This window comes from Lepisosteus platostomus, chromosome 10 (genome assembly GCF_059453375.1).
Source record: "Lepisosteus platostomus isolate fLepPlt1 chromosome 10, fLepPlt1.hap1, whole genome shotgun sequence".
NCBI classification, from domain to species: domain Eukaryota; kingdom Metazoa; phylum Chordata; class Actinopteri; order Semionotiformes; family Lepisosteidae; genus Lepisosteus; species Lepisosteus platostomus.
In genome coordinates, this window is record NC_142620.1 from 12,068,055 (window position 1) to 12,093,741 (window position 25,687).

The following is a 25,687-nucleotide window of genomic DNA, read 5'->3' on the forward strand; positions in this document are numbered from 1 at the left end:
TTAAAGTTGGTATTGCATATGTGAAGTACATTATTGTGCCAATTAGCGCAACAATTCTAGGTAAGCCTGCAAGCGCTCTCTGTGTTCACCTAACGACCAACGAAACATTTGAATTTGGCTGTTGTGGATTTTTTTTTTTACAGTGCACTAAAATGTTTCATCCTTAGCCATAATTGTCAAAACCAAATGAGCTAGGCAAGCTGAATGGCTCTCTCTTGTTTTTAACTGTATTTAATGTCTTATGCTGTAGAGTTGATAAGTCTGACAGACTGTACAATGATTAAGTTGTTTAAATATATCCAAGTTCGGGGCACGAACAAAAATCTTTTTATGCGTTTCCCTTCTCTCCTGTTATAAAAGTAGCAATTACTCATCAGATGCTAACATAAGAGAGGTAAAAAGGCTGTTTCCGCTACTGTTAAAAAAAAACTCTCAGTTCAAAGTACTGCATTTAGATATGCTTGTAAAGAGACTCACAGGGCTCTGGTTGTCTGGATATCTGCCCACAGATAATGACCTGAAAGATCTATAGGTTCAGCTTAGACCTTTCAGATGGATAAGGCATATAATAAGGGTGGCCAGTTAAGAGCAGATTTATAACCACAACACCATTCTTGATGACATCTGATCATTGAAATAATGGACTTCAGCCAGAGATCAGATCTACCATAGGGCTTCGCACATTGTACAGCTACTCACGCTTCAACAAGCTATGAAAATCCACTGAACTCAACAAACTTCAAATCAATTTTACAGTAATTTATTTAAGCACTGTACTTTAGGAAATAAGCAGAGGGCTATTGATGGTTTTCTGTTTCTCTTCCGGATTGTTGTATAGTCTTAACAATGAATGCCAGAGAATTTGGGGGGGTTTTTAATGGCATGCATCCCGTCTGCATATTGTATGCATGTGGCACAGATGTGGTTTCATTGAATATCACCCCTTGTGGCACCACTGCATACTGTACAGACTGATTATTACAAGCTATTCTTCACCCACAACACTTGGACCAGAGCTTAACAGAACATTATGAACTGTTTTCTCACTGTTCTTGAAAGAAGTATATTTGTTCTATATATGCATGGCTTGTAAACTGTGAGGGCTGAGAAATATGCATGTTTCTTGTCATCCACACAGCTGTTGTTCATTACTATAGAAATACACACAAGGTTCCTTTTTGCAGCAGACTCTTATGGAGGATTTGAGAGCTGTGCACTGCAAAAATAAAAGGTGAGAGGATAAGACCACTACACCTTTGGTATGATGTTACTTGCAAATGTTTCGGCAACAGGAGCAATTTTCATCTTTATTAAACAAATATATTTTTACTTTTTTTAATATACAATAGAAAATTCATTGAAAAGACAATACTGAGTCTTTTTTACTTTAAGCCCTCTCTAATCACAGCATGAGATGCATTTAAGCACAATGCAGATGCAAACTGTTGCAGGCTTCACATTGCGAATATTTCTGGCTGAGCACGTGCCTTGATAGGACGTTTATTAACACAGTGGTGCTCAACAGTCCCCCCCCCCCCCAACGCATGGTAAGCCTGATTTTCTCTATAGGATGTGCCTACTGTATATTATCATCACACTATATCATCGCACCTTGAAGGTGACCAAGCATCAGAAATGACCCCATCTCTTGGCAAACATCAGGCTTTTGGTTCTCGATTGCCCATTCCAAAAAGCTTTATTCCAGAATGGAAAACCTGTCTAGATGCAGTAATACAAAAACATTTCAGGCCAGAGTTTAAAAAAATATTATTTATACCGTTAGCTTATGGTAGTCAGTTGGGAAACAAAATTGAAAGGCATTGATAAGAGCTTCTCTCCTAAAACTTGATCCCAATTTAGGTGACAAACTGCATATGGGTTATTCCCATTGTTCCGGATCACTCAGACTTATGCTGCAGATAACAACTGCTGGAAATCTATCAGCAGAAAGGCAAAGTACTCCTTGAAAAATTAAACCATTCACTTCTGAGCCCATGACTTGCACTGTTCTTCTGCAATGCTTCTTGCAGAACAGGAGCAAACTAATAATATTGCAATAATTAAATAAAAGAACAATCCAATAAACTCCACAATTATAAAGACCTTATGGCATTTATAAACCAGATGCAGAGCAGAGAGGGTACATTGTAAGACCTTGACATTTCTAGTGTACTAATAGCTTCCTTGACCTTATTTTGGTGAAGAAGGCACTATCTCCCCACTTAGTTTTATTTAGTGTCCCCAAACAAAAAAGCTGTAACATGTAGTAAAAGCAGACAATAATGTATCTGCTGAAGTGTGAAGACTTTATGAATAGGGGCATTTGGATTCTTTAAACATGAAGAGAACAGACTTCTTACTGTTGTTTCTTAAATGGTAACGATGACCAGAGTGCCCCATTTATTCAACAACAAGAACTGCATTACACTTCCTGTGGGGTCAGCTATTCATCTCTCTCTTCAGTGATGCTTAAGCACAGGATACCATTTGACTGATATGCAGCGAATCAGGAAAGAGTTCAGATGAAATACAGGGACTTCAAAAAAGCCACACAGAAGTGTCACCAAGCTTGAAAATCAGTCATTGATATGTTTTGTAAAGCCAGTAACTGAGAAAAATGAGCTTCACATTCTGCACCACAGTTTTTACCCACGCTTGCATGTACTGTAAGAACAAGACAGATGATGCAGAGAAAAAGATTAGAAATTGGGACAGGGTTCAGACTGGCTTTGCATGAGGTAAGCAACACAAAACAATTCATACAACAGCTCAGTTATGACAACATTATCGAGCACACTACTAAACAGACGTCCTATTCACTGAAAGAATTCAGGAAGACAGAAGGATATTTTAAATATAAGTTCTCATTATCAAATGACTCTAACACAAACAGCAGACATTCAACAGGTTTACGTAGTTCCACACCTGAGCTCACTTTCCTGTTTGTGTGCAAATGTAAGGGCTTGCAGGAAAAAAAAAAGCCTGCCAAGCTTTAAATTTTTGTAACAAAATAAGAAGGCTCATCGAATTAATTCTTGCAAAAATCTATAACTTGATCACTGCACTTGAGAAGAATTCATAGAAAAGAACTGGAGTCCACGCGTTCGCTATTTTGTTAAAATATGACCCCAGTTAACCTTTCTTTTTCATTATCCTGTTTGTGATCAGACTTCCTCTCCTCTTCAAGGTGCTGACATTTTGCATAACAGGCAAGATGACCCTGATACATGTAGTCTGTGCATGGGTGTGCACAAAAGGAGTATTCCCCATTGAGTGCTATGGAAACAGAACACTCATTGAGGCGGTCAGATGCCATTACTGCACTCCAGAGAGCTCCAAAACAGGCTCTCACTGCTAATCCTTTCCACTTCCTGTTTAGAAAACACACCCATTTCTCCCTACAGTCAGGTGGCAGGAAAGCAACAGAGATGCCTTGTGTGTTAATTGTGTGCACAATTATACAAATAAAAACAGTCTAAACAACACTCCAAAAAAGGCGAATGACAAACAGTGGAAAAGGGTCTTCACTGTACACTTCACAGTTACTAGTTTGAGAAATTCAGACAAATATTCCTACAAGGATGCCCAAGGGAAAATCATTATGCTCCTGGAATTTCCCCATAATAATCTTAAAAAGGAAAAGCCACTTTACACCACTAACTCTGTTGCAACCTTTTCACCCTCCATACAGGAGAAATCACTGCACACTTTGATATCGTCTCATTTATCTAAGGAATTCATAAACTGCAGAATGTCCCCCTTGAACATATACATTACAGACCGTTTTTACTTTATTATCTTGGATACACGCCAGTGCCATCTGCTGTCTACTGTCCATGTAGGATGGTAGTTTGATTTTAGACAGAAGAGTTTATAGCAGCCTGTGACTCTAATGAGTGCTGTAATTGATGACAATGTAGGGAGAGCAAGCAGTGGCTGGAAATCACACATATATAAAACACACAAATAGAAATTAGTGCCATCTCACCAATACATCAGAGTCTCGAGCATCTGACACTGAAGAGCATCTATATATCTATAGTGTATGCAAGCTAGCAACACAAACTCTGATCCTCAAATCTGGCTTTCCAAGTCAAATACATAAAACTGTAAATGTTAATGAAAATGCAATGTTTTGATGAAAAAAATGTTGAATTTTCCCAGTATTTTCCATGACACACAAGGCAGCACTTGAACACACTAATTTAAATGAATAATTTCAGTTTAGTACACAGGAAAGCATCAGCTAAACATAAATCAGATTAAAAAATGCACTTTATTTACAATACATTATTTTAAGCTCACAAAGTGCCACTTAATTAAGAGATAGGAAGGGAGACAGAAGTTTAAAATCTTCTTCTTATGTGGTTTTTCAGCTTCATAAAAAGACCACCAAAGGTTGGTACAAAAGACAGCTTTTTCACTAACTGTTTTCTGCACTCAACAGCAATTTCTTGCATGTTTTTGGAAACCACTATTTTCTTTGCATTTTATGATCCATGATTGGTTGCTCTTTGAGAGCGGCCATCACGTAAGAAAAATAAATTAAATGAGGAAAGTGCTGGAGACACAAAAGGAAATAAATATGCTTTAGCGCTCGTTAGTTTCACACGAGATAGCAAGAGCCTCAGAAACCAGGCTTTAAAAAACTGCAGCACTGTTTCTGCATGTTGTGATCACCTTGAGCTATTTGTGGTTTGCTCTCTCGGCTCATTTTCTGAAATTCGCACAACGCACAGATAATTTCTCTTGGCTTTTTTCCAGGAGGTGTGGGTCTTCAGTTCGCAGTAACATTTAAATTTGCGTGGAAATCATCATTCTACAGCTGTCACAGAATTTCTTTACAATATGTGGTTCTGATTGCAGTTCACCAAGCAAAACACCCTGGAATGGACCTGTGACTAGTGTGGAAACTAAGCTTGAGCTTCATACCAATTGTACTTCTGTCTGAACAAAATGGTGTACATTAAGGCTTCAATTCCTGTGCTTTCTTGATTTCACCCCATCTGTGCTTTTAGTCACTTAATGGAACTCCTAATTAAAACAATATTTTGTTCAATATGATCTTTTTGTTACCACTATTTCACCTGTTGCAGATTTCAAGCTCGTAATTAATATTTTCAGGTATTACCTGAAATCCTAAAATAAACAAATAAATACTCTACTAAGCTGCAATTAAGCAGTTAACAGCTTCAGCCATAAGAGAAAACCAGCAGCCACTGATATCATGAAGATAAGGATTTGGAAGCCCAGGTTTAAAGACTTTCAGTACAAAACACTGCATCCTGTAACATTTTCTCAACTATAAACCCCTCAAATTCCAGCAGCTATATGCTTAAAATGCATTGGTCCACTTCAATGACAATATACTGATTACTATGATATAAGGTGTACGTTAGAACTATCAAACTTGACTAAAATAACATGCTGTGTTCACTTACAACCTTTCCACAACGGAGGAATTTCTCTTATACCTCGAGAAAACACAAAACTCTAGCAAAGCAGTCTCCATCCTTGGTATCTGAGAGTGTCCAATCCACCAGTTTGAAAGGTTAGCTTTAAATCACCAATATCTAAATCGTAACTAACTTAACTCAAATAAGAAGGGTTTGGTGTGTTTAATTAAATATCATGTGAAATTAAAAACAGAATACCTTTCAGCCCTTATGGACCAGAGCTCCTTTAATTCAACAACTGACATACTTATTTGATCAATAACTTTGAAGGCTATAAGACCTTCAGGTGATTTAGAACCTTACTTAATTGGAGAGCTTATAGGAATTCATGGGAAAATTCTCCACAATAATCTTTACGATTTATTCTTTGCCCGTCAAATTTAGATAACTAGCTGCCACATGGAGAATGATGAAGGGCAGACAGGTTTCTCTGATCTATCGTCTTTTGTCATGATACAGGCTCTGCAGTGCCTTACAGGGCAATCAGCACCGAATGGAGGTGGCTCATTTCTCAATGACATTCTCATAAGAATATATGCACCTTGAAGGTCGCTGAGGATCTCTTCTTTACTAGCAACCAAGAGCACTCTAGATGACTAATACCACTACTGCCCCCTGCAGCTCTCAAGCCAATCGTGTGCCACTGCTTGGGGAATCCCAGTCACAGTCTACTAGTAACCAACCAGTACTTATTGGAGGAGTGGCACATTTCTCAATGACATTATCATGAGTCTGTAGGCACCTGGAAGTTGCAGAGGATCTCTTCTTTGCTTGGAACCAAGAGTACTCTAGATGACTAATACCACCACTTCCCCCTGCAGCTCTCAGCCAATCATGTGCCACTGCTTAGGAAATCCCAGTCAAAGTCAGCTAGTAACTGACCACGGCTCAAGCTCACAATCTCAATCAATAATACATTCTATCTGTGCTTTGGCTCAGGCTCCTTTATTGGTTCAGACAATAAAGGATCTATTTGATTTGTCTATCACAATCATGGCAAAAATACTTCAAATACTTTCCCAACTTCACTCTGAAAGTGCTGCATTAACATGCATATCTTTATTTCTCAATTGCCAGCATGTTATTTGTAGCAAATTACACCAAATCTCTGATCCATTACTATTCCGCGGAACATCCAATTAGAAAGTCAATCTTTTCATAGATGAAACTGCTATCAAAAATATTTACTTAAATAAAATAAGCTGCACCCGTTTGGTTGCAATGACCAGAAACTTGAACTTGAATGTTACAATTACAACACACATAACTAGGTTTATTGGTTGCCTCCATTTGACTGGGATCATCCCAGGATTTAGCATTCTGGTTTCAGATACAGAAAACATGATGTTACAGCAAATTTGACAGATCAACAATAATTTGAAAATGGGTAAAGGAATCTATCGGTAAAAATCAGGCGTACTGTACCTTTCCCCCAAAGGTTGTCCTTCTTACCAGGAAGAAAAGAAAAAAATCTAATTCAAAATATTTGCAAAAGGGATATCACCCAACACACACACTCTTAAAAAGCTATCTAAGATGTACTGTACTCTCAGTTAGTGACGCGCATCAACCCTGGAATTACTTTGCATTGTGAAAACATAAATAAAACCATTCAACAAAGGGTAGCGTATAGAGCACTAAAAAGACTAAAACTGCTGTAGCCATGCACATTACGGCTTTGAGTATGAAAATCCTTTCATGTAAAAATCATGAGCAAAGTTGCAATCAGTAAAAATAAATACCTTCAAATTTCACAGATGAATGGATGCGTTGCAAATAGCCAGCTTGTCCCTAAGCCAACTGCCAGTAACAGACAGTAGCAAGTTTCCCCACAAGCGCCACCCTGTGCTGATGCCCTCAAGCAGTGAGAGAGGGGTCTCTGGCATCCCACTGGAATTCCAACAGACTGACTGCCTTAGCTTTCAAAGAAATCCTATAAATGACTGAAATTTCACCTTAAAAGCCCACATGTACAGGGTTTTCCAAAATGGTTTGCAGGCAGCAAAACCAAACTCAATGTAACATGGAAAATGCTGATCTTGAAGACGTCACCTGTGAAAAAGACTTAGGTGTTTAGGGCAACATCATTTACATATTCTGGACATTTTGGAAAAGCCAAAAAGGGCAATCAATATCAGGATATATGGCTAAAGGCGGAGAAATGAAAATCAAGGGATGTTAAAATCGTACAAGGCACCTCATTTAAATTATCGCGTTCAGTTTTGGTCACCATGATACAAAACAGATATTGCTGCTCTGGAGTCAGACGAGAGACACAAGAACAGGTACTTCCGTGGGTTAAAAGTAATGTTCAATAGTGACAGGCTAAGTGAACTGAACCTTTTTAGTCTTTTACAAAAAAAAACTATGAGGGAATCAGATTTAGAGATGTAAAATTCTCAAAGGCATTGCCAAAAGCCAAGCCAATGGACCACTTCAGAATCAACACTGAAATAAAAACTACATGGAACACAGAGGGTAAACGATAAAGCATATTTAGATTTTGAGATAACTTTTAATGAATTTTCACATTTCAGGCACGGGACATTCAGGGAAACATGAGATGTTTTTTTTTTATTTTGAATAGGTTACTAAATAGAAAACAGAGTACAGAAAGGGCTGAATTCTCACATTGGGGTGATGTAATTAGCAGAGTATCATAGCCATTGGTATTGCTCTTAATTTATATCAATGAACTAGATTCTAGTACAGTTCATAAACTAGTTATATATTATACAGATTTAGAAGGATGAGCAAATACTGCAGGTGGCAAATGAAATTCGAAAAGACGTAGATAAAATTCACATTGAATGTGGACAATTGCAGGGTCTTGCATGCAGGTGGTAAAAAAACTAAAAATGCAAAATGGGAAACAGCTAGAAGACGGAGGTGATCGTGTTGATATCAATTACATCTTTTAAACAATGCGGGGAAGCAACTAAAAACTCAAGAAAATGCTAGGATTTATCGTTAAAAGTGTAGAATTTAAATCAAGGGATGTTGTGTTACAATTGTACATCACACTAATAAGGCCTCATTTAGACTATTGTGTACAATAGTGGTCACAACACTTTAGAAAAGATAATGCTCTCATTTAATTCTAGAAAAGAGCCACCAGATACATTGCAGGTCTTAAGGGAATGTTGTACACTGCCAGGTTGAAGGAACTGATCCTTTTAAGTTCTAAACAGAGACGATTACAAGGGGACATGATAAAAGTATTACAATTCCAAATAAACAACTATGCTGTTGATAACAATACTCTGGCTTGTTTCATGGAACAGCTGGATGAGATCCACTGATCAATTAACTACCAACGACCGAGCAGGCTGGATGGGTCAAATAGACTCCTCTCATTTGTAACCTCCTTTAGGTTCATATGGAAGTGCACTTAAATCAGAAAAGAGGAGGCACTTCTTTGAGGGAATCTGGCACAAGCTAGCCTGTCATGTTGTCGAATTTGATACACTGGCTTTGTTCAAAAATGGCTGGACGAGGTTCTTGGATCACTCAGCTACTAAAACACAAACACGTTACATGGGCCAAATGGCCCCATCTCATATCCTTATGTAGTAAGCCTATTCAAAGCAGTTTCATGAACACAGTGAAACAATTCTTCATTGGCAACAACAGTACACTGGTGTAGTACAGTACATAACAGCAGGCATCCTGGGTATTTTATACAACAGGAATGCACAGCCAAACTTTTGGTGGTACAGTGTCCTCTGTTGTCTATGAAAACTTAATATCCATGATCCCATTTCCAAATTTACCAAATTTCATTGAGACCAACAGACGCCTGAATAAACCAGCTAACTTCACAAGATTTAGTTCCCTTTCCGAGTTGTATTAAAGTAACAGGTTCAGGTCAGTCTTAAAAATTCATTTGGATTCTCTTGAAACAACGGTGACTTTGATCTAAAGCAAACTTCTATTCAAAAACCAATGGCTAGAAGTAAACTGATATCTAGATATTATTTCATAATTCCCAGAAATTAGCCAACTGCTCTAAAGGTAAGCAATTAATTTCTGCTTGAATGCAAAGCCTCAGTCCCAAAGGTCACCTTTTCAGTCTGTTTTGGCAATGTTGTCAAACTGCATTACTCTAAACAAAAGTCACAAATTCGACTTCCGTAGAAATCTTTTGTCAGTCCCCTTAATATCAGCAAAGATACATTAGAATGTTGCCCAGAAAAGTTATTTAAAATTAAGAAATGTATTTCTTTAGTGTTTGAAATGAAAATGACTAAAACATTGACAGCAGAGAATGACACACCCAGCTTCCATCAGAATAGGATGCAGTAATTACCTAAGATCAGGTCACATACTGCTTTATGATAAGCACTCTTGTAATGTAATCACCATCTGTGAATTGGCTTCATCACTCTGTTCTCCTCCCCACTAATAGCTGATGTGTGTGGAGCGTTCTGGCGCACTATGGCTGCCATTGCATCATCAAGGTGGATGCTGCACATTGGTGGTGGTGGAGGGGAGTCTCCATTACCTGTAAAGCACTTTGAGTGGAGTGTCCAGATAAACGCTATATAAAAGTGTAAGCAATTATTATTATAATTATTATGTGCAAGAGGTCCAGGCAAAAGCTGACAACCTCAATCCATTTATATTGTAAAAGATTGACTAGCTGGCATAATTCAGTGCATTGCATTGAGCAGCTGTGAAAATGCTACTCCCAGATTTTTTCATCTGTAGTGAATTCTATTTTGTAAGTACCGAATCCTCCAAAGCACCTCTCTGTCTTCAATTCGAGTGATTTTCCTGGTATAGGTTACTTATTTTTACTGTTTTATAAGATTTTTTGATCTACTGAACCATGAAAGAATTCAGTAAAAAAAAAAGTCCATATAGTTAGAGTGTAAAAAAACTACAAATTTCTGTGTCTGTCAGCAGCAAAGATCAAAGTAATTTGATTGACAGTAACAAGGCATGTTTATGCTGATTTGGTACATGTCTATTATTGCTTTTCACATCTTATGGCAAAAAACAAACTTGTGACAGATCTGCCGTTCGTTGAAAGCATGTTAAAAAGGGAAATAAAGTATTTTGGAATCTCAGCATTAATTGTTCAGTGAGAATATAGGTTCACAACATAAATGGCTCAAAGTTTAGATATTTGTTATCATTCCATTAACTGTTAATTTTTTTCAGGATGCCAAGATATTAAACCCTCTTCATACACTTCCACAAAACATTCATCAGAACAGGACAATAATGGTCTCCAGATATTTAACTGTAACCTCTATGAGAAATTAGGCTGGATTCTAGTGTACAGTATCTCTTCTGATAACACTCTAATAAGCTGTGTCCCTGTACACATTTGTGAGAGAATATCTCATGGTCAGTGCAAATATCATGAACTACTCAGTATCTTTCAACACCACAAAAATACTGTGATAACATAATTCAGGAGAAACAAAACCCACACAGCACAAAACACATTACAAAGCCAAGCAGATGTGCAGTAGCAGAACACTTTTTCACAAAACAGTTGCAGGTGAAACAAGGAAATGTAATTGTAAAAGTAGTAGCAGCTTTTCTACAACACATGTTAACACGTCTCGCCTCAAAGACCACTGAACCATTAAAACTCTTAAATATGCCTTAGGCAACACAGCAAAGACGCAGCCAAAGGTTATCTACAGGTTAACAGACAGAGCTGCTGGGGGCTTCCGTGAGAATGAAGACGTGTACCGTAGTTGTGCAGATAAGAGCAAATATACCATAGGTTTCTGAGGGTTTGCGAATTATCATACTTAGACACGAAGAGAAATTAAAACGCAACAAATGAGTATTGGAACCAATAGCATTTGTCGCGCTTTTAAAGTTTCCAAGTACATTTTCTGCGAAGGTGTGAAGAACTACATTTGGTCTCCTCCCCAGTTGATGACAGACTAGCTGAAGTGCTCCTGCATGTGGTGACACGCGACTCGCCCATCATTTACCTATCACAACTGTAAACCGCGGTTTGAACAGAGAACGGAGAATTGCAACCAAATGATCACCTGAGAAACTAAACAATCAAACGACACCGACCGCATTCGGCGTATACAAAACCATGGAACCAGCTTACCGCGGTTAAAATGTAAATGTATGCTTATTAAGTTCATTATAACCCTAGATTTTGGAAAAAGTGGTATGAAAGAGTTCTGAACAAACGCAAAAATGAAATCGCCGTCCAACAAGCAACGATAACTTCGACTATTCAAATTTCATACTTTTTGTAGGACTAACACGTGCCGTTTTAAAGAGAAAATATTTTTTTTTGTTTCCGAGCAACTCACTGTAGAATAAACATATTGCAGAAGATCAGGATAAACATAGATTAAAACTCTGCTCTTGAATCTCCATAATTTTGCGAATAAAACAGAGTTATACGCAGAAATGCTCTGATCATATTGCAATCTACGGTACTTAAAGAGCAGTCATTCCTTCCTTAATCTGACGTACAGTATCTCGCTTCTAGGAAAAGCATGTGTCTGTAACTGTTTAGTCTCGGCCTTCCTTCTCAGCAGGTGTCGATAATAAGTAACGAAGGTTAAAGTCATAAACATATGGGAGAAAGATTAAACGGGGGGATGGGAAAAGGTTTTGTCCAGTCGTGTTTGCGTTTCGGGGATGAGAGATAATGTACATGCATTCAAACTAAGATGACCATGAAAAACAGAAGCAGAAGCGGTTCTGCTGGGCGGATCGTAGAAAACCAATTCTTTATTTCCAGAACCCTACGAGCCGCGTATCACCCAGGACCTAGAATGATGTAAAGGCCATTCAAACATACAGTCGGTTCGAAACCAGACAGCTGACCGTATCGAAAATACATCAATTACTGCAAATGCAATTATGTGGATTACTCTGGTGAATAATGTACTTTTTGTGGTGCTGAAGTCGAGCTAAAATGATGAAGACCAGCAACACTTTCTCAGTATCTTCTGTACAGTATATTGGACTGTACTGGTTGAACTCGCTTTAGATTCTAATAAATTCTAAAGGTTACACAATAAAACATGCATAAAAAATTTAAAGGCACATCGACTCCCATTCTATCAAATGCGATTCTGAAATATATGCTATTGCCTCCAGAGTACGTATCAACGTGGATCAAATTATTTCAATAGAAATAAAAGAACAAAAAATATGGGTTATATTTTTACCTGTTAAAACATCACGAAGTTTCGGCGGGGATGTGAAAAGATGGCTCTGCTCCCCTCTTCCAACAGATTAGCTATGGTATTTCTTTGCTTCGTAACGTGAAGCAAAAAAATCTCACAATTGACAAGACGTATAAAACGGTGACCTACTTCCGAAGTAGCATGCTTCAAGATAATATTCATGCGCTGCATTCGCGAAACCTGCTGTTGCAGCCTGGCATTTTAGGGCTCATCTTTTAAATTAAAATACATGAACTTTGGTTGCTTCTAAATACCCGCATCTCATGCAGCTAACGGTTAAGGTCTGGTATGAAGATGTAGCACAATTAAGTTGTCGCTTTCACAGCCAGCTGCTAGTACCTTCGGAAAAAAAAAACGTTTTGCATTCCCCCTTGATCGTCGGAATTTTCCTTGCTGAGTAAAATGCGATGCTCGTCGTTACAGTATCCAATCCACCGATATCATCGTGCTTCCTTTGCTAAAAGTTACCGCGTCCCTCCCATCGGAAAACCTCGAAAGAGAGCCAAAATGACAGATTTTATATGGATTTTAATCTGAAAGTTCCGTGCAGCCAAAAGTGCAAAACGAAGCTCGATTCCTTCTTCCTGATTAGGGCTCCAATCGGAGAAGCTCTGATTTTAATAAAACTTCATCTCGGCCAATTGGGCCGCACACGCACAGCGTCTGACATCCCTACCCGCCAATCACAACGTGACATTTTACTTTTTCTCTCTTCTTTAATACAAGTTATTTCAGAATCCACCCTCCATCGCTCGGCTTCTTCTTCGGCTCTGGTCTCTCTTTTCTGTGTTCCTTAAAGCGCCCGCACGGCGGAGAAACCTCAATGGTGCAAGATCCATCATCATCTTCATCAACCTCATAATCTTCATCATAATCGGATCACCTCACAGCTTGAAAGGAAACAAGGGTAGCTGTAACAAGGCCATATTAGTTGGTTTCACCGTTAAATTGACATTATTTGACCACTAATCTACTTGTATTTAAGGGATCAATACCCCCAAATTAAAATACAAGCAATGAATGAAATGCTTGAAATGAACATCTTGTGGCTCACTCGTTTAAATACTGAGGTTGAAACCTTAACGCTTTTAGTTGGTATTAAAGATCTTTTTTTTTATAATGCTTAAGAGCCACATTACACCCTTTGCAGTCCCTTGTGTTTCAACAATCTAAAATGATCGATCAATGGTTTATTTTTCGTAGTTCGGTGAATTCAATGAAGACAAATGCACAGGTGCACTTCTTTCCTCTTAAAAGCGGCCGTGCTCAAATCCTCAGTACTCTCATTCAGGTGCTGTCAAAGTCTTTGTTAATTACTCCGCCTGCACAAATTTACCTCCTAGAACAAGATGACATGACATATTTCTAATTAGCCGTACAATACCCACATCAACCTAAAAGCTGTTAGTCTAGTAAAGCATTAAGCATTAAAACTGTAAAGAGTTTTATGCTTTTCGTTTAACTGGCTGGAGAATACACTCCTTGTAAACATTTTACCCGTCTCAAAAATGTAACTGCAGTAACAACGACCTTAAATAAGTAACTCCTGGGTTTCACACATGCTTGAGAACAAAGGAATTCTGTCACAATTTGCGTGATCAAGCGAATGATTTAGCATGCAGTAAAGTAAAAAAAAACACCACGATTCAAACAAAATGCCACACTCCCCTTGTGTTAACGTGCAGTTCATAGAAACTGAATGTTATCCTTGCGTTAAGAAAAAGTTTTTCATTCTTTATTGTCAACATAGAAAAAAAAACGTTTTTTCGCCAATTATAAGATTTGTTTAAAGGACATCAAAGAGCAAATTCCTGGTCAAAACTAGCAACAGATCCGCAGATTAAACCACCTGCAGGTTTCCGTGAGCTAAGCCTACACTGACGGGAAGGGCGTGGTGCCTGAATCATCAGAATTTACAGGATGAATCAAAACTGATTTCACGACTCCTCAACTAAGGGAAAACCCAGCCGGACTCCAAAGCGTCTCCTAAAATGATTTGATCATTTGCAGTTTTGAAAATCCAGTATTCGCCTGTGATGTCGGTTTATTTTGATTTTATGTTAATCCATCCAACACATCTATCAAATCGGAATCATATTCGTCTTCATCTTGATGAAATCCATGAAATTCATGTGAAGATTTTGTCACCCAGTACTGATCCCGACATCCAGGCTATTTGTTTTAAGGAGCTGCTAGTCAGACAGAATGAAGGTAACACACAAGGCCTAAATTACAAAGAATGGGAATTATACAACACATGGAAAATTGAAAATCTTATATTTGTATAAATACAAAAATACAACAATTCTGCATTTGGTGTGGTTTTAACTGTTTACAATAAAAGGGATACCGTCTAGAAACACGTTTGTCGTGAAGTGACAACGTGATTAATAAATTAATTGTAACTGAACAAGATCGCAATCGTTTTCCAACGTTCCGACAACTGCATACAGAACTACGTCTTGGGCATCTTGGCCGTATCTACTTACAGCCATATAACTTGAAAACCGATTTCAGCTTCCTCGGGTTATGTGTGTAAGAATACCCTATTTTAAAAATAAACTGCAATCTCTGATATCAATTTGACATAAAAAGCTTAAGTACAAGCAGAATATCCAGAGGGTCTATGACTCACGGCAGGTGTTTTGCCCCACTTGTTACTGTAATGCATGCTCAAAAAGACAATATATATACGGGTATTATTGTAAACCTGTGCCTGAAATTGTCGGAATCCTTAAGTCAATTGCTGGGAAAAGTGCTGAGCGAATTTCACTGTCTTGGTCTCCGACTCATTTAGTAGAATCCTATAATTTACAATCGAGCTATTATCTCGCCAAAATTATAACTTCCACAAAGCAACACGACAAGATACTGCATATCAATGGTACCAGTGTTCCCATGCGTAGATCACCAAGGGGCAGGAACAAGCCGACCAGAACTAAGGATTTGATCGCATACAAAAAACTGAACTGCGTTTTTCTATTGAGAAAGGCAAAGAAAAGTTTGGTGACTAGTGCTCACAAATTGTTTCATTAACAGATCTGAAATGGCAGCGTTCGTGGTTATTAATTTCCTGCGATTTCACTCCTTGGTTTAGCATTGTCTTAAATCGTGCGTATTTTTGCGATCAATAGCGCAGTTGATCTCATGAGCGGAGCAGACCCAGAACACAAAGAAAATAGCGGACGTCGGGGGAAATAAAACCAAAAACAGAATTCGTTTAGAAAAACTAACAGTCGGTTGTACAAACCTAAACTATATTCACACATTTCACCAAATTTAATCATTTTAAAAATGCCAGGGCTTAGATTAATTCTATAATAGAACGCCGCAAATCCAGCTAAAAAGCAAGTGACGTTTTACCCTTCGCGAATATTACAGTCCCAGCGAGGCACAAGTACAGTAGATTAATATTAAAAGGCCTACTACACAACACTGGCATTTCATAATGTGTTTAAACCCATAGGTAAGAAATAATGCCAAAATTAACATGTACAGACATTCTCATTACAAGGCCGTGGACAAAAAATAGTAAACTGTCACCAAAAACTATTGTCTCAATTTTGCAGATAAGCTCAATTGCTCAATATTTAATTGCAACGTAATACACAAATACAGTCTTTTACAGTATCATGCTGTACAAAACATGAAAAAAATACATAAACTTTTTGTGAAAGGTGCAGTTTGCTTAGATTTGTAGCATTTAAACAACCTCCACCTTATAAATGATTAATCTTTATGATTGGACTGTTTATTTTAATAGGCTCTTACTACTTTAATCTATCTTGCTAATGATACTGATGGGAAGAAAAGTAGCTAAAACTGTGCTGGTCCTTTACAGCATGAAGCTGAATGTGTTCCTTTAGTTACCATGTTACAAAAATGCTGACGCTCTGAAATCAGTCCAACTAAGAGAAAAGAGAGACCAGGTGCATTCATGTTCTGAAAGGAATGTTCTCCTCCTTACAATCTGAACAAATTGAATCTGCTCAGTCTTGAACAGAGAAAACTGTGAGGGAACCTAAATCCAGTACTCAAAATCCTTAAGGGCGCTAACAATATCAACCCACTGGACTTCTTCAGAACAATGAAACAACAGAACAAGACTCGGAGGGCTCACATGGAAACTATGAGGAAAATAAGTTTGGAACTGAGATCAGGGAAGCGCCTTTTACACACAAAGGCTTTTGAAGGGTCTGGAGCAAGCTACCTAATCATGTTGTTGAAGTTTAGATTATTACTTCTTTTTTAAAAAAAGGACTCACTAGATCTCTGGATCAATTCACTTCCAGTAACCACTGATCTACACTTGCCAAAAACGTCCCTCTTCTCATTTGTAACCTACAGTATCTTTATCTTCAACTATTTCTTACACTCTATCGCTATGATATCATTGTGATGTAGTGATAGTGGCTCCATGAGTTGACTCCATCTTGGCTCAAATTGTGGGCGATGGAGTGGCCCTGCGCCAAGCTGGCAGCTGAGGGACTGGGAGGTGCTGCAGAATTAGACACACCTGGGCTGAATTAGTGTGGAGAATGCTGACTGGGAGGGACAGGGACAGAAAGAGAGTAGTTGGAAGGCTGGGAGAGGCAGTAGAGAGAGCCTTTTGCTGGCTCTGGAACAAGAGAGAACCAGTTCCTGCTCATCTCCTCCCAGCCTCCAGCTTAACTCCTTTCCCTGTGGACCCACCAGCAGGAGGGCGTTACAGACAAGGGTCAAAGCACCGGCTGAACGCTGGATTGCATCTGATTACATCAATTCCCAGCCAGCAGCAATAGTCAGTGCACCTACTGACTAAGGAGAGCATCAGTGGATGTACAGTATATAAGAAGTACTGAATTCAACAGGAGGAGAACAAAGCTGTTAGGATAGACTCTCCATGGAATCAGTAATGCCTCTGAGTGTAATCGAGGGGGCTGTAAGAGAGCAGTCGGCTGAGAGGAATTCAGGCTGAGCCTAGACTCCCAACAGGACAGGAAAGTCCAACAGCTTGCTGCTGTGCCATACTTGGTGGCTCAGTTACAAGAAGCGGAGAAAGGAAGACCTGGAACAAGGAGTCTGCTCAGTCTTCCCCAAAAGGGAACCGGCTTCAGAGGCAGAATCCTGGAAGAGGTCCAAGCACAGTAACTGTAATGCCAGCCCACTAAGACACCAGAAGGTCATGTGACACAGCGAGCGTGAGCAACCTTGAAGAAAGGCTGCAACGGGCCTAGAATGGCCACAGAAAAGGAGAGTTGCCCTTGATTGAGAGGCAGACAGTGTCAGACCAGAAGGAAGACAGGCTCTGGTCGGAAGGAGGAGGTGTGTGCTGACCTGTCAGTAAGCCTGTGACTTAGCCGCGGTTTGAAAGGGTTTCAGTTTGTGTTACAGCAGGACCCACCACTGACCTGCAGTGAAGGGGTTAGGCTTTTGATCACCTGCTGCAACAGTGCCAAGTGATCAAGATTACCCAGAGCCTGCAGAGGTCAGATTGCTAACAGCAGACTGAAGGGCTGTAGGGATCAGCCCAGTTTGCAGTGTCATACACTACCAGTAATTAGTCAATTATCCTGATAAACATACCAGTTAAAAAACATTAATGTAGCAGAATTTGTTTTCCAAATATACAATAGAATATACAGAGCTTTAAGGATGTTATGATTTCCAGCTGTCTCATTAATTCGTGTTATTACTTATTAGATATTGCAACATGCTACTAATCTATGAAGCCTACGCTTGTTCCACATACAACCCCAACAACATTGTGTAGTTTACTGTGGTTAGGAATTCAATACATTACTGATGCATTAAAACTGTTGTGTTTTACAAACTGGTCTATCGCAAGTTTCTAGATTTATGCCATTAAAACTCTGGCATAATGCCTTGATTATTCTGCATTTCAAATGAGGATATACAGATAAGCAGTGTCATGGAGGTCATGTACAAACAAAGCCAGGCTATTCTACCTGCTGTTGTACAAACTGTGTCCGATTTGGCCATAGATGACCTTTGCAGAGACAATGTCATGTTTAGTCTTTAGGGGATTTTTTTTCCTCCTATACTGAAGCACTGCTGTGGTGCACAATTGTGTACTAACTGTTCAAGCAGATACAGGAAGTTTTCTACTTCTGTGCCGTCTCATGTAAAAAAGTCCCGGCACTTATTGAGAACTACCATCTTTTGAAAAAGGAAAAACTCTTGCCTGCACCTATCTGTACAAAATGTGGTTTCTGCAACAATGAGCGCTCTTAAAGGAGGATTAACCACAAGGTGCTGTTTTCATGTATGTTCCAACGAACATCAAGACATTAATGGAACAGCTGGGTACATTCTCATGTAGACAATTCAGTCATAATCAGAAACTCAAAACCAAGACTATCACAAACTGCCTAATGGGTGCCCTGGCTGCGATTCCAAGATTCCTTAAGTGTTGAGAGAAATTTCAACTTGATGGTTCTGATAACAAAATGGTAATGCAGCCAAGTCTTGTATTGGTGAGCAAAAAACAAACTCCGATTTGCTTAAGCCCATGAACCTATGTTTACAGATGATATCGCTGTTGGATTCAGAGATATAAGATGTGCTATCTATGTTACACAGGTCTGAGCACAAAGTTTCATCTCGAGGGATTAAATGGCAAAAAACAAGGACATCTCTGCATTATAGAAGAGATTTATGCATAATTATTTGAAACTCAACCTTGTGCTAATGGCGTACAATTTAATGATTGGCCTGAAAAGAAAGAAAGCATCTATCTGCTCCCTTAAACAGATATAAATTCAGTTCCTCCAGAGGATGCTTCAAATTACAAATGAGCAATTAGTAACATGTTAATAGTGTCTTTGATGAGGTGGGCAGATTGAATAACTGCCATTTAACACTTTCTAAAATGAATATGTAATGCCTAACAATTTATGAATGAGTATTTTTTTACATCAGACATAACTTGTAGTTTAATTTTAAGAAATAGACCTAATTCTTTTAACATATGATGTATAAGCTTTGATACATTGATACACTTCAATATCAGTTACATTTTCTGCGGCATATTTTCTACAGCCTTTGGCATTATTTCATATGTAAGGGCTTCTTGAATTTGTTTTCTTTGCTACTGTGTTTTTTTTTCTCAGACATGACCCTCAAAGCACTGTTTATATTATTTCCTGGAAAAAAAATCAGCCAAAGGCAAAAAACAAAAAACAAACTGCGAAACGCACAAAAAGACCCTTAAGAAAAGTAATTCTGCAATGTTGCACGGGACTTACTGTACATCCCAAAGAAACATTTCCAGGGAAACTAGGAGTCTAAGGTGTGGCAAGTATTACTGTTAGTACAAATCTTTCCTGACGGAGGTACAGTAACAGTTTTAACTGAAAATAAGGGAGAGAGATAGCAAAATAAGCCAAATTCTGTAATCTGTATTTGGATCTGCATCCTGACATTGTGCCCCAAAGGACAGAAGGTTGATATAAATGCACTAAAAACCTTTACTTACATTTCAGGATCCCCAAATAATTTAATCTGAGTTTGACTGCTTTCCAAAAATGTGCAATTTCAAAATTATTTCTAAAAGTACAGACATGCCTGCCATTGTGGGGGGTGAAATGCACTTTTAATATTTGAAGTGCACTGTACAGTGTTTTCCATCTATGCATTATCAAAAAGTCTCCTGCTCTCTGTGAGGGTCACAGCAAACCCCATGGGGCCAATCCTAAAAACACAGCACACAGGGCAGAACAACAGCCAGGATATGACACAATTTCCGATGTGGGGCACAAGGGTACAAGCTGTGATATTTATAAATCTAATATTTGTATATATATGCATCTATAAACCTACGAAAACAGTGTTTTATGGACCATTGTGCACTTTAATGTTAGTGCAATGCCCTGCTGTCTTTTAAGAGGATGAGGGTTAATTATTAATAGAGTGAATTTATCAGGACGTAGCAGGTGAAGCTGTCACATCACATTCTGTGATATCAGAATTGCCTGAATTTGACCAAGGCAGTATCACTCACATTCTCTTCTTCCAAAGACAATGGGGAGAGATTCCTATTTCACAGGCCCAAGGTCCATCCTAATTTAGTCAAATATAAGTTATCCTTTATTAAAGAAATATGAACGGAAGATAACATTTGAGGTGAGAAAGGAAAACTTGTGATTATTGCTTCTGTTACAAAGAAAACACCAAAAACAATTGTTTCAGAAATATTGCCTTAAAGTTACATCTTTGGTTCTGGGACTAAGTTCAGTCTTTTTTTTTGCATAATCCTTGCATTACAAAACGAAAATTTGTGATTCACTGGAATGCCCTTAGGCAACACCATGCAAGAGCAAACTACCCAGCTATTTTGCTATTTTTCTACACCACATGAACACAGAAATGAAGGCCTCTTTGTCATCTTGATAAGCTATAGGAATGGCTGTAAAATGTGTTGTAAAGGTTTTCAGACTTCCTAGTGCTACACCAATTCCTGGAACCTAAAGTGAAATCACACAGATTTAAAAGATAATGACAGAGGTCACTAGTTCCAGTGAAGGCAGTGATCAGAAGGCACCTGTGTTTTGCTGTCTGAATGTGCCAGTTCAGGGCTGAAGTGAAGAAAACTACAACAGCCGAGAAGTCTTAAGTTTATCTCTTTTCCATGACACTATGAAGTCTACAAACTCACATGCATACAAGAGGAACTAGGTTTACTCCAACGCAAAATCAATACACTGCCTTATCTTGTCTGTTTGGAAACTTGATCAAAGATATAATTCATGGTGGAAAATCCCAGGACAGCAGGATCATTGCATTATCTACCAATTACTGGCATTTCCCTGAGTCTTGGGAACTTCTGTCATAAGAATAGTTACAGACAAGAGAGGGCCATTCATCCCATATAACCTGTTTAGTAGCTAGTGGCTAAGTGATCTGAGAATCTCATCTAGCCATTTCATGAATGAAGTCGGAGTATCAGCTTCAGCAACATGACTAACTAACTTGTTACACTCTAACAACCTTTAGTGTAAAGATGTTCCTCCTGTGGTCACTTTTAAAAGCACTTCCACATCGTTTCCACTTGTGTCCTCTGGTTTGTGTTTCCTGGATGATCCTGAAGAAGTCCAATGCATGAGCACTGAGGCATTTTTTGTGTTTGTCCTGACACTGCAGCCCTGACAAAAGCAGACATGTGTCACCTGTGTGGGCAGATCAGCCTGCAATTGTTCCTGTGCAATTCAGCCTTTAAACCTGAAATTCCCAAGAACCTTCAGTGGGTTGAGAAGTGTTCTAGATGTTCTCCGTTTCCAAAATTAAACAGTATGAAACAATTCTAGACTAATTATAGTCACGTCATGTGCCCAAAAAAGAGAGGATAGAAGGTGTCACAAAAATACAAGAACCATCTTTTAAAACATACAACTGTATTGTATTGTACAAGTTCTTATCAGGAATATATGTTTTTTAAATTGATAAGTTACTGCCTCTCACAGTTAACAACTCCAAAGCAAACCTTCAAATTTAGGCTTCATTTATTTTCATCCATTTTCTCTCTCAATACTTGTTCATTATGATTTGTTTTCTTTTTTTCTCATAAAACTGGAAAAACTTGCTTCTTAGTGAATATGAATCTGTCATGCACAGATGAGCCCTAACATCAGCACTAATAAAAATGTCTTGACCATGTGTTTTCCCCTGGTCAAAGGCAGGCAAGATGATGCAAACTGCAACAGAGCTTAAGCCACTGGTCTTAAAATATTGATCCTGGTCTCATGTTTCCAGACATGTTGTCCTTTTATGAAGGACACAATGGCAATAACTACAACTACTCACAACCAATGGGTATTTTCGTGTGGTGTTAAATCACATGCCTGGGCACATCTAGGAAGCAGCACAAGGACAAACTTAAAAAAATCAACACCTTGCTGGAAGGAAAGCACTACATCCAATATAATATCTGTATGTTTCAATGCAGAAAGCCAGGACTGGAGAATTCATTCTCACAGGGATCTCAGATATGACCTGACACAGTTCCCCCATAGTATATCATGTGGCTGCTGTAGTTTTGGCACTCTGAATCATGAAAAAGCCTAATTACAGCATGTTCCAAAACATTACATATCGCTACATGATGCCCACATCTGTCTCAGCCCTGCTTCCAAAGGTCTGCAAAAAGCTGAACACATTGTGCCTCTCCAGACCAAGAAGACAAGCTGTTTTGCAAAGCTTTGAAATGAAGAGCAGTAGCTTCTTAAATATAAGTGTTTAGTTCTGAAATACCTAAGCTTGACTGGCAGAAAGAACAACTTAAATTCTACTTCTACTACAAAAGCTGCTTATTTATCCTTATAAAGCTGGGATGAAGCTGCTTTCCAAAGTTATTGAGCCCTTTAAACAGAAGCTAAAAGCCTTAAAGATCACTACAAATTTAGGGACATGTCGTTTGAGGTGCAAAAAAAGGGAAAAAGGGAAGTTTTATCCATTAACAAGTTCAATAAGGAAAAAACACAATTTATACAGGTTGCCCTGATCCTTACTGGTGCATATCAAGTTAAATAAATATTACCTATGGTTTCAAGAATGAATAAAAATAGTATCATTCATATTTGTTATTTAAAAAAAAATACATTTTGAAAATATTTCAAAGGTTTAAATCATTTGCAATCAATTCTCAAAAGGATGTATTAAATGAAAGGAAAGTCTAGGTCATACTACTGATGATCAATGAAATCTATACTCATTGTTTTCTACAAAATAACTCTAAATGCATCATCTCAGGAAAACAAACTGAACCATTATGTCATGATGAGCAATACAACCAATATGAAATGAAAGCATTAAATTACAACAAAACATGGTTTAAAGATATAGAGCTGGGGGCTCAGCCCATGTATTGGGTAGTTTCAGCCCAGCAGGCCTTAGAAGTGACGTATAAAATATCAGTTCCTAAAGGCTTACAACACTATAATTGTAATATTTTAAGTAAATGATTTTTTTAAACTTAAGAGGTTATTATATCTGGAATAAAAAGCGTTATGTGTTTCATCCATCAAAGACATCACTGCCCACTTGCTTAAGAGACTGCATTGGGGGTCTTCAGGATTAAAACCCTGGTACAGAAGATAAGTAACTGTGTCAGAAACACCTTAAGAGACGGGAATCTGGAAATACTTTGTTTTTCCAATCTTTTCAAACACACTGAAATGTCTCCTCCTGTGTGAAAATGAAGTTTCATAATGAACTTTTGAATTCACAGTTGACAAAACAACATTCCTCATCAAGATCAAGGAAAGTCTAAACATTTGTTTTCCATTCATTTTTCTGTTCAATTATCTGCATTGTAAACCCACTAAAATACCAAAGCAGTAAAGCCTAACAAAACAGATTTTAATACTTTCTGTAATATCCTGGTGTACTGTGCTCTTCATGCATAAAAATACCTGGAAACTTGAATTGGTCAAGGTAATCTATCAAATAAGAACTGCACTGCAAGATTACAGGACAAAATGCTAAAGCACTCCCACACGTCTGCATTTAAACTCTATTTATCACAAGTTACTTTTATGGACATTTAATAAATGACAGCGGGTGACAGCCCCTGCCCTTTTAAGGAGGAGGAGGGTAGTCTCTTCCTGGCAGCTGTAGAGAGTCCTTCCAGTAAGTTAAGGTGGGATGGCAATTTCCTGAGGGGGAAAATGCATAAGGGCTCAGAATTTCTGCTGAAGCAGAATTCTTGGAATTGGGAAAGTGGAAGTAAGATTTTCTGTGTAAAGGAAGAATGAAACACGAGAGAAAAACAAAGGAAAGTCTGTTGTTCCAGAGCCTTCAGTAAGAAATGAATGAACTGCTTTTCAGGACTTAAAAAAGGATCCCCTGGAAAACATCTGGCCATCTTCAGGTCTGTTCCCTACACCATGCTCTGAAATGCCTCTCTCGATGAAAGAGAAATTACTTATGGTAAATAACTGACCTACCAAGCCAGATTTGCCACATTTTGGTGTGAATATGATGATTTTGCTATCTGAAGGTAACATGAGTGTAAAAAAACAAACAAAGTTCAGATACCTGAAACCCAGTTCATAATCCGTTTGTTTGCATTTGAAAATAGGAAGGATTAACGAATGACTCACATTGACATGCCATCAACAGTTTCCAGTCTATACCATAAGTGCACAGATATAAGTTTTCAAAACCTCCAGCATGTTAATCGTACTGCACAAATGTTCTTAAAATGACATACATATTTTAGACGTTCGAGTAGGTACCTGCATCAGCATGCGTACGCTGCAAAGGAAAAGGTCAAGTTTAATTCCTTGCTGAAAGGTAAAGAAAAGAAATACAACATATCAGCTGTTGAGCCTTCTTCACACATCTGAAGAAGGCTCCATAACCAGAACGTTGCGTGAACCTTCACTTGGTCATATCCCAATTTTAGACTGTACGTTAAATGTAGTTATTGTTATCAATGATAAGGAAAGGGGAATCATGTAATGCAAGATTTCATCACAGGATTCAGCGGTTGTTGCCCTGATTCATGTTCATCATTGCCAAAAAGGAGCTCTTTGGTTAAGCCCAACTTGTATGCCCATGCTTACCCATGTAAATCTGAGGACACTGAGAGGTTAGCCTGTGCCTTGCTTTGGAACGCTGTCTGTTGGTCAATGACTTCTGCAATAAAGCCAACTCAGCCTAAAGCTCAAAGCATCAATTTCCTCTTTTATTTCTGCCTCTTGTCCTGTAGGTGAAGATGCCACATGTCGCCTAGGCAAACTACACCCAGGACATGCACTGCTAGAATAAGAAATACTACTTTACAGTAAGCTTTTTAATAAACCATAGCAATGTAACTTAACATGTTACTTGTGCCTTCACTCCCCAGGCAGATGAATCCCCTATCATGCAGTTCTTTACAAACCCCGTCGGTTCCAGACAATCTTGAGGAGTAATACAGACCAGGATCCAAATCAGGTTTTTGATGGCCAGTTTTCTATGGCATTCAGAGAAACGACACAAGTGAAAGTGAGATATTATTTTATCTTTTTTTCTGGTCATAGCCTCTGTGGACTGAAACCGACT

General features: G+C 38.4%; 1 protein-coding gene across 3 annotated transcripts in view; it reads right to left on the bottom strand.

Moving 5' to 3' along the window:
- The window catches only part of bahd1 (bromo adjacent homology domain containing 1), a 58,013-nt gene that overhangs the window by 17,987 nt on the left and 14,339 nt on the right, over window positions 1-25,687 (bottom strand). Inside the window, exon 1 of one of the 3 annotated variants that reach the window (XM_088648204.1) lies at window positions 12,626-13,525. The exons of the other annotated variants lie outside the window; for them this stretch is intronic. The gene's annotated coding sequence lies outside the window, so the exon portion shown is untranslated. Of the gene's footprint in view, window positions 1-12,625; window positions 13,526-25,687 lie in introns of those variants that run through there. 3 annotated transcript variants of the gene reach the window in all.